Source organism: Arvicanthis niloticus, chromosome 10 (assembly GCF_011762505.2).
Source record: "Arvicanthis niloticus isolate mArvNil1 chromosome 10, mArvNil1.pat.X, whole genome shotgun sequence".
Taxonomy (NCBI): domain Eukaryota; kingdom Metazoa; phylum Chordata; class Mammalia; order Rodentia; family Muridae; genus Arvicanthis; species Arvicanthis niloticus.
The window spans coordinates 13,524,550-13,534,662 of NC_047667.1; the positions used below are offsets into that span (position 1 = coordinate 13,524,550).

At 37.5% G+C, this 10,113-nt stretch overlaps 1 protein-coding gene across 4 annotated transcripts in view; it reads right to left on the reverse strand.

Annotated features, from left to right (window-relative positions):
- Dpp10 (dipeptidyl peptidase like 10) overlaps positions 1-10,113 on the reverse strand; it is a 1,470,448-nt gene that overhangs the window by 671,740 nt on the left and 788,595 nt on the right. Inside the window, exon 1 of one of the 4 annotated variants that reach the window (XM_076941053.1) lies at positions 3,088-3,160. The exons of the other annotated variants lie outside the window; for them this stretch is intronic. The gene's annotated coding sequence lies outside the window, so the exon portion shown is untranslated. Of the gene's footprint in view, positions 1-3,087; positions 3,161-10,113 lie in introns of those variants that run through there. 4 annotated transcript variants of the gene reach the window in all.

The window sequence follows — 10,113 nt, forward strand, 5'->3', positions numbered from 1 at the left end:
GAGAATAGAGAGGCTATGGATCTAGATGAAAACTTGATACTACTATTCTGCTAAACAAACATAGCAATAAAATGACTCCTAGTGAGTTATTGCCGAATCCATAGATCAGGACCTTGTCCAACCCTCATCAGCAAAACTTTTTCTTGAAGTAGATGAGGGCTAACATAGAAATCTATAGCTGTCCAATATGCAGAGAGGGAGAGATTTTATAACACTAAATCATAAATGGGATGTCTTTATCAAAGCCCTCCCTTTAGGGCTCAGGGACCTATACAGAAGAGTAGATAGAAAGATTATAAGATCCAGAGATGATGGATGACTTCATGGAAATAAGAGTCTTTTTGACAAAACTGAACTTATACATATATGAACTCAAAGGAACTGCAGCAGCATACACATAACTGAGCAGAGTGGAGGAAGTCAACACAGGATCCCAGCCTTAACCAGGAAACTACCTGCAATTACTATCTGCTAGTAAAAAGGTGATTAGTTTTCTCCAGTGGAGTGTAACCATGTGTATTAACCACAGTTGGAGGAGATGACCAACACAAAATGAATTCAATGGTATTTATGTGACTTTTTTTTTGTCCTGATTGCTTTATTTTGACAGATATTTTGTTTTGTTTTGTATTATCGATATTTTTTGCCTATTTTTATATTTATTTTTGTGGAGTGTTTTGTTGTTGCTTGCTTTTTCCTATTACTTTATGTTTTGTTTCTTTGAAAATTAGAGAAAGAATATGAATTTGGGGGCACTGTGGAAGAAATTGAGGAATGAGAAAACATGATCCACATATGTTGTGTAAAATATTTAAAACAAACAAATAAAATATATGACTTTTATCTTTTAATGTATGAGTGTATGTGTGTGTGTGTGTGTGGGGGGGTGTTGGGATGTTAAAAAAGCCAGAAGAGGACATAGAGTCTCTTACAGGTGGAGTTCCAGGTGGTTCTGAGACATCTGAAGTGGATGCTGAGAACTAACCATAGTAATTTGGAAGTCATAGAATGCTCTTAACCTTACTGCCCTGCCATATTTCATGCCCCTAAGGCATGGCCTTTTAGAAGCATTAAAAATTAAGTATGGGGGTGTTGTTAATTTAGAGACTGGGTCAAACTTGCTAATAATACTGCCTTGAATTGAATATAAATGTGAATTGAACTGCCTCTGTCTCCCTAATATTTGAGTTAAACATTGGGTCTATGCATCGCTGGGTATGAAACCCAAGGCTATATGTATGCTAGATAAATACTTGACCAATCAATCATATTCCTGGTCCCGAATACATTATTTAGTCTTAAAAATTATCTATTAGCAAGTATGCTTTGACATAGCACCGGTAGGAACAACTGATTTCTCTCTCTCTCTCTCTCTCTCTCTCTCTCTCTCTCTCTCTCTCTCTCTCTTTCTCTCTCTCTCTCTCTCTCTCTCGTGTGTGTGTTTGTTATATATTAGAGAATATACATATGTATATATGCAATTATATATGACTAGATATATATGTATATGAGAGAAAAAGGCTATTTGACTTTAGCTCTGTAATATTCATAGAATCTTAAATGAAATAAGAAAGCTTATTTTTCCCAAATGTCAAGAACAGTTTAGCAAAAAATTCCTTTTGTGAAATGGTTTGTGGTCTTCATTAATGGACCAATAAAACATTCCAATACTGCTCTTTTTCTTTCTGGCATTTTAAAAAAAAAATAATTTAAAAACTATCTGGTACAATTGCTGTTTTGCAAAATAAAATAAATAAATAAAAAAACTATGTAAGTTAGTTATGTCTCTGTGGACCTTTTTCCTCCTACTGGTTTGCCGTACCCAGCCTTGATATGAGGATCTTACTGTATCATGTACGCCATGCTTGGTGGGTGTTCTTTGGAGACCTGTTTTTTTCTGAAGGAAAATGAAAATGGAGGAGGACTGGATTTGGGAAAAGGGAAGGTGAGATGGAGGAAAGCGAATATATTAAAAACAAAAAAAAGAAGTGAATACAATTTTTAAAAAGTTAGCTATGTTTGGCTAGTTTTAAAATACTTCTCAGCTTCTTAAGCACCTAGAGTACAAGGAACATGAAAATCTAGAAGCTGATAGTGTTTTTGAAGTAATTGTTGTTTGAAAAACCAAAGGTTATATTTTTAAATTCTCCCTCAACAAAATAGTCTCTTTCTTGTTCACTGAAAGATCATCTATAGTTATGAAAATACATAGCTATTTTCAGTTAAATAAGACATGACTGTTTCAAGGATACGTTGAATTTCTGTGTGTCTCTCTCTCTGTGTGTGTGTGTGTGTGTGTGTGTGTGTGTGTGTGTGTGTGTTGTAAATGATATGAGGAGGAGAGACTCACACAACAGTACATGTGTGGGGGTCAGAAAACAACTTTTAAGAGTTGCTCCTATCCTCTCTTCACCTGGTTTGGGAGTCAAATTGATAATATCAGACTTATGACCAACAGCATTCATCTTACTGACCCAGAACAAGTTATTCAAATAAATGCCCCCCTCCATCCAACTGTGTTAAGATCACAGAATGTAAGAAAATGCTCCTGATAAGATTATATAAAGGGTTTCTATAAACTTTATTATTAATATAAACATTCCACAGTGGCAGACCCTGTCTAAGAAAGCCTTTGCTTGTCACACAGCCAGTCTCCATTCTCATACCTATTCTTCTACAAAATACAAGGTCCTTGTTATGAACTTTTGCATTGTTGTTTCTAAGTACTATGTCTTTGACATGAATATTTCATAAAGCATAGAATCCTCTCTCTACCTTTCCACTGATCCACTGGGATTGGCTCATCGAATCTTTTCAAATTTTTGGAATATTTATGTCATTTGTTACAAACCTAATGCTTAGCAATGGAGGCATTTTCTTCATACAATAGACATTCAAAATATGTAGGCCAATGATATACATATTGAGATACACATGTCCATTACACACTTGTAACTGCATATAGGTACACAAATACACAGTATTGAAGTGAATACCAATGACAGAATCATTATGATGACAGTTGTCTCTCTACCACTGTGACAAAATGTCTACTTAGAAAAATGACAATGATGTATTTAAGCTCACCGTTTAGACTTTGAATCGTGGCTCCTTGGTTCTACTGCTTAGGGGCATGTGAGTAGAGAATGAACAGAGCAGGTGGCAGAGCAAATCTGTTTACTTCACCATAAGCTGAGGGGGAGAGGCTGTCAGTGCTCAAATGTCCTCCTGTTGGTAACTTTTCAAGAGCTCAGCTTTCTGCTTATAGACTCACTGGCGCCTTTAGAGTTCTTAGTCTCAATAATAAAAGAACTTAGAAATGACTCAATAGGAATTCAGAAGACAGCTTTATTAGATTTAATAGAGCAAGAAAGCTGTGAGATTCTTGGCAGTTGAGTTGCCAAGAGAGGGAAGCTAGAGAGGAAAGAGCACACTGTGAGGCTTCCTGAGTTAGGCTGGCACATTCCATAGGCAAGACCATGCCAGGCAAACAGGCTTCAGCAATTGGAAACAGGGCTTTCAAGGAAATGGTGAAAAAGCTGTAAGTGCCAGGAAAAGCATGCTTAACCTTTTATTATATCTGAAAATGGAATAAGGAGAAGAAAAGGAAAAGATTCCGCTCTCATGAGTCCTAAGTCAGAAAAGAGAGATACTACCCTAGGAAAGCAGCTACAAGCATTTGGATTGAGAGTAGGCTTCTGGGAAGGAAAAGAAGTGATCTCTACCCAGGGCTAGAGATTTAACTTAGAAAGAAGCTCAAATGCCATCACCTTTTCCTATGATAATTTGAATTCCAAGCAATGGCCAAGCTGAAGTTTGTATTTCTAGTGTGAGGAGGGAGATGGGAGATGGGAAGGGGTGTAAAGCTGTAACGCTGAAGCCTCATGTCTTTCTACTGTCTGCAAATCTCACTAAGTGCTACAGACAAAGCTTCCCATGCAGGAGCCAAGTCATTGGAGAACATTCTAGATGCAAGCTCCTTGAGTTTAGCTGAGTTGTGAAGCTACAGGGCAGAGAGCTCAGCTAGGAAATATGGAAGCTGTTTTGGGTCACACACATTCTATGCACATACATGGTATTAAAAAACCACAGCCCTCTTCTCATTATTAGACTAAAGTTAGTGATTTTATTATTTATAAAGCTGATTGGTCTGTCTCAGGTGTCCACAGCCCTGATACTGCAGGAAGCTACTTTTGTCATGATTAGTAGGCATACACTGTTCTCAGACAATGTTCTGAGAGAAAGCATGTCAGCCGTTCTCTGTATACCAATAAAGCTTCTGGACAAATGCACCAAGGCAGTCATAAAAACACCAGTCTTAGAAACTGCACACAGTTGTATCTAGCTTTTTGTGCATGCTTGGGGCTCAGACTCAGGTCCACATATATGTGTAGTAAATTTTCTCTGCACTAAGCCACCTCCCTGTTTTTATGACACAGTCTGATGAATGTGTTCTGTCTGTGAAAGAACATGAGACATCAGGTATTGGGCATCTGACTTTAATTAACACAATGTCCACAACTCTATGATTCTACAAATGAGATCAATTTTTCATATCTGGATAATGTTCCATTATATACATACACCACATTCTCTTTACTCATTCATCTTTAATCTCAAATTTGATTCCATTCCTTAGTGATTATGAATAAAGCTAAAGGAAAGAGGAGCTCACATGTATGTATTTCATATTCTGATGTAATTTCCTTTGAGTCTTATCCAAAAGTGAGAGATCATAACCATAAGACTGTTCTATTAGAGATTATTATTATTATTATTATTATTATTATTATTATTATCAGTATTATTATTGATATGGGGGTGTATGTTCTATGTATGTGGACATATACATGCTATGGCATAACTATGAAGAACAGAAAACAACTACCTGGGGTCCTCTACCTTTACCAGTGTCCTAGGGATTGTATTCCAGTTGTCAGATTTACATGGCAATTTTTTTTTACTTACACAAGTACTTAGGCATCCTCTTGACCCAAGGTCTTTTGATAGAAGGCATTCTAATTGGGGTGAGATGATACTTCATTGTGATTTGACTTGGTTTTTTGACATTTAATGGAGTAAGATTTTGTTTTGTTTTGTAAGTTTATTGGTCATCAGAATGTCTTCCTTTGAGAAGCCTCTACCTTACAATATGACCCATTTATTAGTTGGATTATTTAGCAGAGTTCTTAGTGATATTATTAGATTTCCAATACCTTATTAATATCCTATAGCTCCAATGAGTAGTGTTCAAGTTTCCTTTTTCTACTCTACTTGTTTTTCTTGTCACACAGTCTCTATCTCCCTTGCTGTGCAAAAGCTTCTCAGTTTGATTCATCTGATTTGCCTATTTTGGATTGATTTAATGTGCCAAATCAAATACCATGTTGATTTGCCATCAACAGGAAATCCTTGGCCTCTGATTCATACAGTTAAGACAGATAATGTAGCAGGTATACTTGTACGTAATAGGACAGCATCTTCAACTACCATGCTCTTGGGAATGCCATAACCTCAACCCCACATCTCTGATTCTGTAATACAAGTTGTACTTGGAGCAGGAGAGATAATTCAGTGGTTGGGTGCACTTGCTCCTCTAGTGGAGGACTGTTTGGTTCCAGTGCTTAGGTCAGGAGGGTCACCATGCCTTTCATATGAGGTCCAGGGAATCTGACATAATTATTTATGTGCTGGTATTTGTGTTTGTGTGGGTATGTTTATAAGAGGGGGTACTACAGTGCATATGAGGAGGTCACAGAAAAACTTGCAGGGGTCAGTTCTGGCCCTTCTTTCTGTAGGTCTTTGAGACAAACATTGTCGGGCTTAGTAAGAAGTCTCTTTACACTGAGCAGTCTTACTGAGCCAGAGAAACATCTGTGCAACAAAGAGCTTTTATAAAATAAAATGTGGTTTAGGGTTTGACTACTCGATATTATGTAGGGACTGTAAAGATTTAAATATTGATCTAGTTTCAATTTTAAGAACTAGCTAGTTGTGTCATTGCTAATATTTATTTTATTTCCATTACTGGAATGAAATAACTTGGCAATAGATTCTTCAGAATCATCCATAACATACTTTGTCCTGGCTAAAGACATAAATTAAGCTTAGAGAATTCTTGCTGGTGAGAAATAAAGGCCTACTTCTGAACACCAAGTTGAGAAACCAGGCATCATCTGTGGATAAGGTGTAAATACAGACTGCTAGTCTTCCACTTCAATGTTTCTAGATTAGAGTTTGCTTTTTGGTAACATCTCCAAGTGACTAGCATGCTCATAGGACGCTCATTAGTAGTTTAAGTTTGACTCCATAATATGGTAAACCCTAGCTATGTGCATCAATTCTAAGTTAAAGTTAATTAAAACTATGCATCCTTGCTTCATTTCTTTTGCTGGGATTAAAATATGACAAAAAGCAACTTGCAGTAGAAACCTTTGATTTTAGATCACAATTTAAGGCTCACAAATTCAACACAGAAGGTCAGGGCACCATGAATGTCACCGTTGCAGTAAAGAGCAGAGGGAAATGAATGCGTGCTACTTTTTTAACTCTTGTTCTCTGTTCTTGCACATTCAGAATCCAAGCCCAAGGAATACTATTGCCCATAATGGACTGAATCATCCCTCAACAACTAAAAAAATCAAGATTGTTTCCTGTAGACATGACAGGATCTAAATAAGCTATTATTAAGACTGTCTGTACAATCTTACAGGTAAATCCATATTATGTCAAATTGACAATTTAAACTAACCATCATGCTAAATAAAAGAGAAAACTCAAGTTCTCAGGGATAGGGGAGGGGGCAGTAGTTGTAGCTTTGATTTTAAGCACCAAGATGTTGGCTCACTACCTTCTGTTACTTCAATCCTAGTGGATCTAATAATCTAATAATTTTAAAGCATCCAGACACACATGGTGTACACACACACAGAGAGAGAGAAAGAGAGAGAGAGAGAGAGAATAACACACACACACACACACAGAATAACACACAGAGAGAGAGAGAGAGAGAGAGAGAGAGAGAGAGAGAATAACACACACACACAGAATAACACACACACACACAGAGAATAAACATTTGTATATGTTAAATAAATAAACTTTTCAAAACTAACAAAAAGACTCAACTTCTGAGGAGTACAAACTATAAGCAATGTGTTCAGTAACCACATACAGAAAGATGGTGGTGGCCAGATAAGAAGGTACAGACAGAGAATACACTTAATTTTCTAGAATAGACCTTTGGACAATGTCAATATACAATATTTCCTCAGTATCTACTAAGATGGGTTTCTCTGAGAAATTGAAAGCCAAAACAGAAAGATGTGTTTTGACAATTTAGTAAGTTTTCCTAAGCACCAAGTTATTCACTGAACCCCTTTGTGTAGAGTAGGTGAATAATCATCAAAATGTATTTATGAAGTGCACACAGATGGCTACACAGATAGTTAGCAAAGTGATTGTCGTACAGACCTGTGGACCTAAGTTTATATTCTACAGCACCCTTGTAGAAGCTGGGTATGGCTATATATGCCTGGAATTCCAATTTTGGGGGGTAGGTAGAGAGGTGCATTCTGAGGGCTCACTGGCCAGCAATTTTAATTGAAAGAGAAGGCTTGAAGTTAGATATAAGTTGTTAAGACTCTCTGCTTGTTAAATTAAAGGAACAAAGGAAGGTATAGTGGATTTTAAGATCTAGAGATGGATGAGAAGAACATGTAGGATACTGGCTGCCAGGGAAATTTGTCCTGAAGGAAGGAAGACTTATGTGTATTAATTCAGACCACATGGGTGGGTTCTCACCCTCTTTTTCAGGGCAGCTGTGAAGACAGCCCTCTCCAGGGACAATGGCCCATGCAATTTGATCTGAACCTCGGTTCAGAGAATGGCTGTTCTCTCTGTTGTGTGCAATTATCCAATCTCATCTTCTGCAGAGAAGCTATTTGAGATTAGCAAACTGTTCTTCTCTGTCCTTCAAAGACACCTGGACCAATTTGTTGGGAGGAAGCGACCAGCCTTATTGGCTGACTGGCTGAGTTCCAGGACATCGTGGCTCGTGAATTGATTCTGACACTTGAAGCTCCATAGGGCCTGGAGATAGCTTTGAGAAAACTGCTGAAGAAGCTAGCTGTGACACCAGATGTAGGCTCACACTGCATTGTACCCTATTCTAAAGTTAGTAATGTCAAAAAAAATTAAATAAACAGACAAATGCAAGAACTTCAAATAAACCTTGAACAGATCCTTCTCTTAAAAAACCAGCCTGGAAGACTGGATAGTCAGCCCATATGAGTCTGTGCTAGGTGAAGAGGCAGGTGGATTCTGGAGGCTTGCAAACATACTAAAGCAGAACTTTGATGCACTCACTATTTATTATTTAACACAGGCTCAGAGTTTGTAAATTTAGATGTTAATTACAGAAGGCAGATGAGTTGGAGGCTAGGGAGTTGGTTTCATCAGTGAAATACTTTTCTTGCAAGCCTAAGGAACTGAGTTTGATTTCTGGGACCCACATGAAAAGCAGGATATTGTGGCATACATTGTAATCACGTCACTAGGGAAGTAGAAACTGGAAGATCCCTGGGGTACACTGGTCAAGGTTTGCTGAAAAATAATGTGGTAAAGTGTGAGGCAAGCACTTTACCAACTGAGTCATTCCTTGCCATTCGTAAATACCTTCCTTCTTCATGTTCAAACTCAAACCGGTTTTCCTAGTCTCTGCTACTTGGCAAACAAGAGGGTTCACCAGCCCAAGCATCCACCAATCATGACAAAGCTGGTCTTGTCCCTTCCAAGCAGAATCTACACATATAATTTAATCATATAGTATCCAATATCCTGAAAATAAATACCATTAATACAAACATTGTAACTCAGCTGGAATCTACCCAATTTATCTCTCACTGACATTTTTCTTGATTGAAATTATCACAGACAAACAGAAACAACTTTTATAGGTCTGATAATAGAAGGTTACTCTACTACCAACTTCTCACCTGGGAGAGAATGATTCTGGTATTCAACATACCAAATCCATCAGTGTTGTCATTAGGTAGGTTTTATTATCTGTATGTCATCCCGATTGTCAACTGGGTGACAATTGCATGATTAGTTCCAAAAAACTTTTGAATGGTATACACATTGTATAGAAAGATGATATAGTGTGTTTCCAGAACACTCACTAGGCAGTTCATGACTACCTGTAACCTAGCTATAAAGGGATCTGATACACTATTCTGGCCCCATTAAGCACTTGCACCCACATGTACATATACGTACTCATATACAGGCTCATGGACATACAAATAATTAAAATTACATCTCAAAAAAGGGATAGATATATTATTTATAGGGGGAAATTACACAAATCATATTTCCTTCTTCAAAATTTCAGAGATAGAAATAGGAACTCATGGTCCCTGTTAATAGTAATGAGCATCTGTAGATTTTATATTGGCCCTTTGTTTCCTCCAAAGTCCAGGACATTTAGTATTCCCCGCCTTAAACACACCCACATGAATGGCTATTTCTCTTTTAAAATTGGCTTCAGGAAAGTCAGCAGATGGCACTGCACTGATATGGTTTCTATTTAATTTCGTGTCTCTTGTATAACCTCTCTGGGTTTTTTGACCTCTCTAAAATACCTGTTCCTGCTTACAGAGTGACTCATTTTGAGATTTATGTAACAATTACGGGCTTGTTAGTTTTACAGCTCCAAATCAGCAATTTTCTATCATGATGCATTTACCCTGGTTTTCCTTAACTAAAGAATGGCCTATGTGACCCATAAGCAACTCGAAAGTGACATTTCCAAGCCCAGGCAGCTAATCCTAGATTGTATTTACCTATTTCCAAATATTTGCACCATCTGTGATTCCATATTGGTTTTTTTGGCTTCACTGTTACAGCTCAAGGACTGTGGCTTGGGAAAGGAATGAAGCAACATCTCGAATACAGAATGTATTATAAGCACGAAATGGAATTTATCCCTGAGATGAGGAAAGGAAATAACAAACTCAGGAGGCCTGTTGCATATTCAGTTTGCCACCTTCAACGCCCAAACTCTGTTGACTTCTTGGCACTGATAAGGAATATATAAACGAATGCTACATA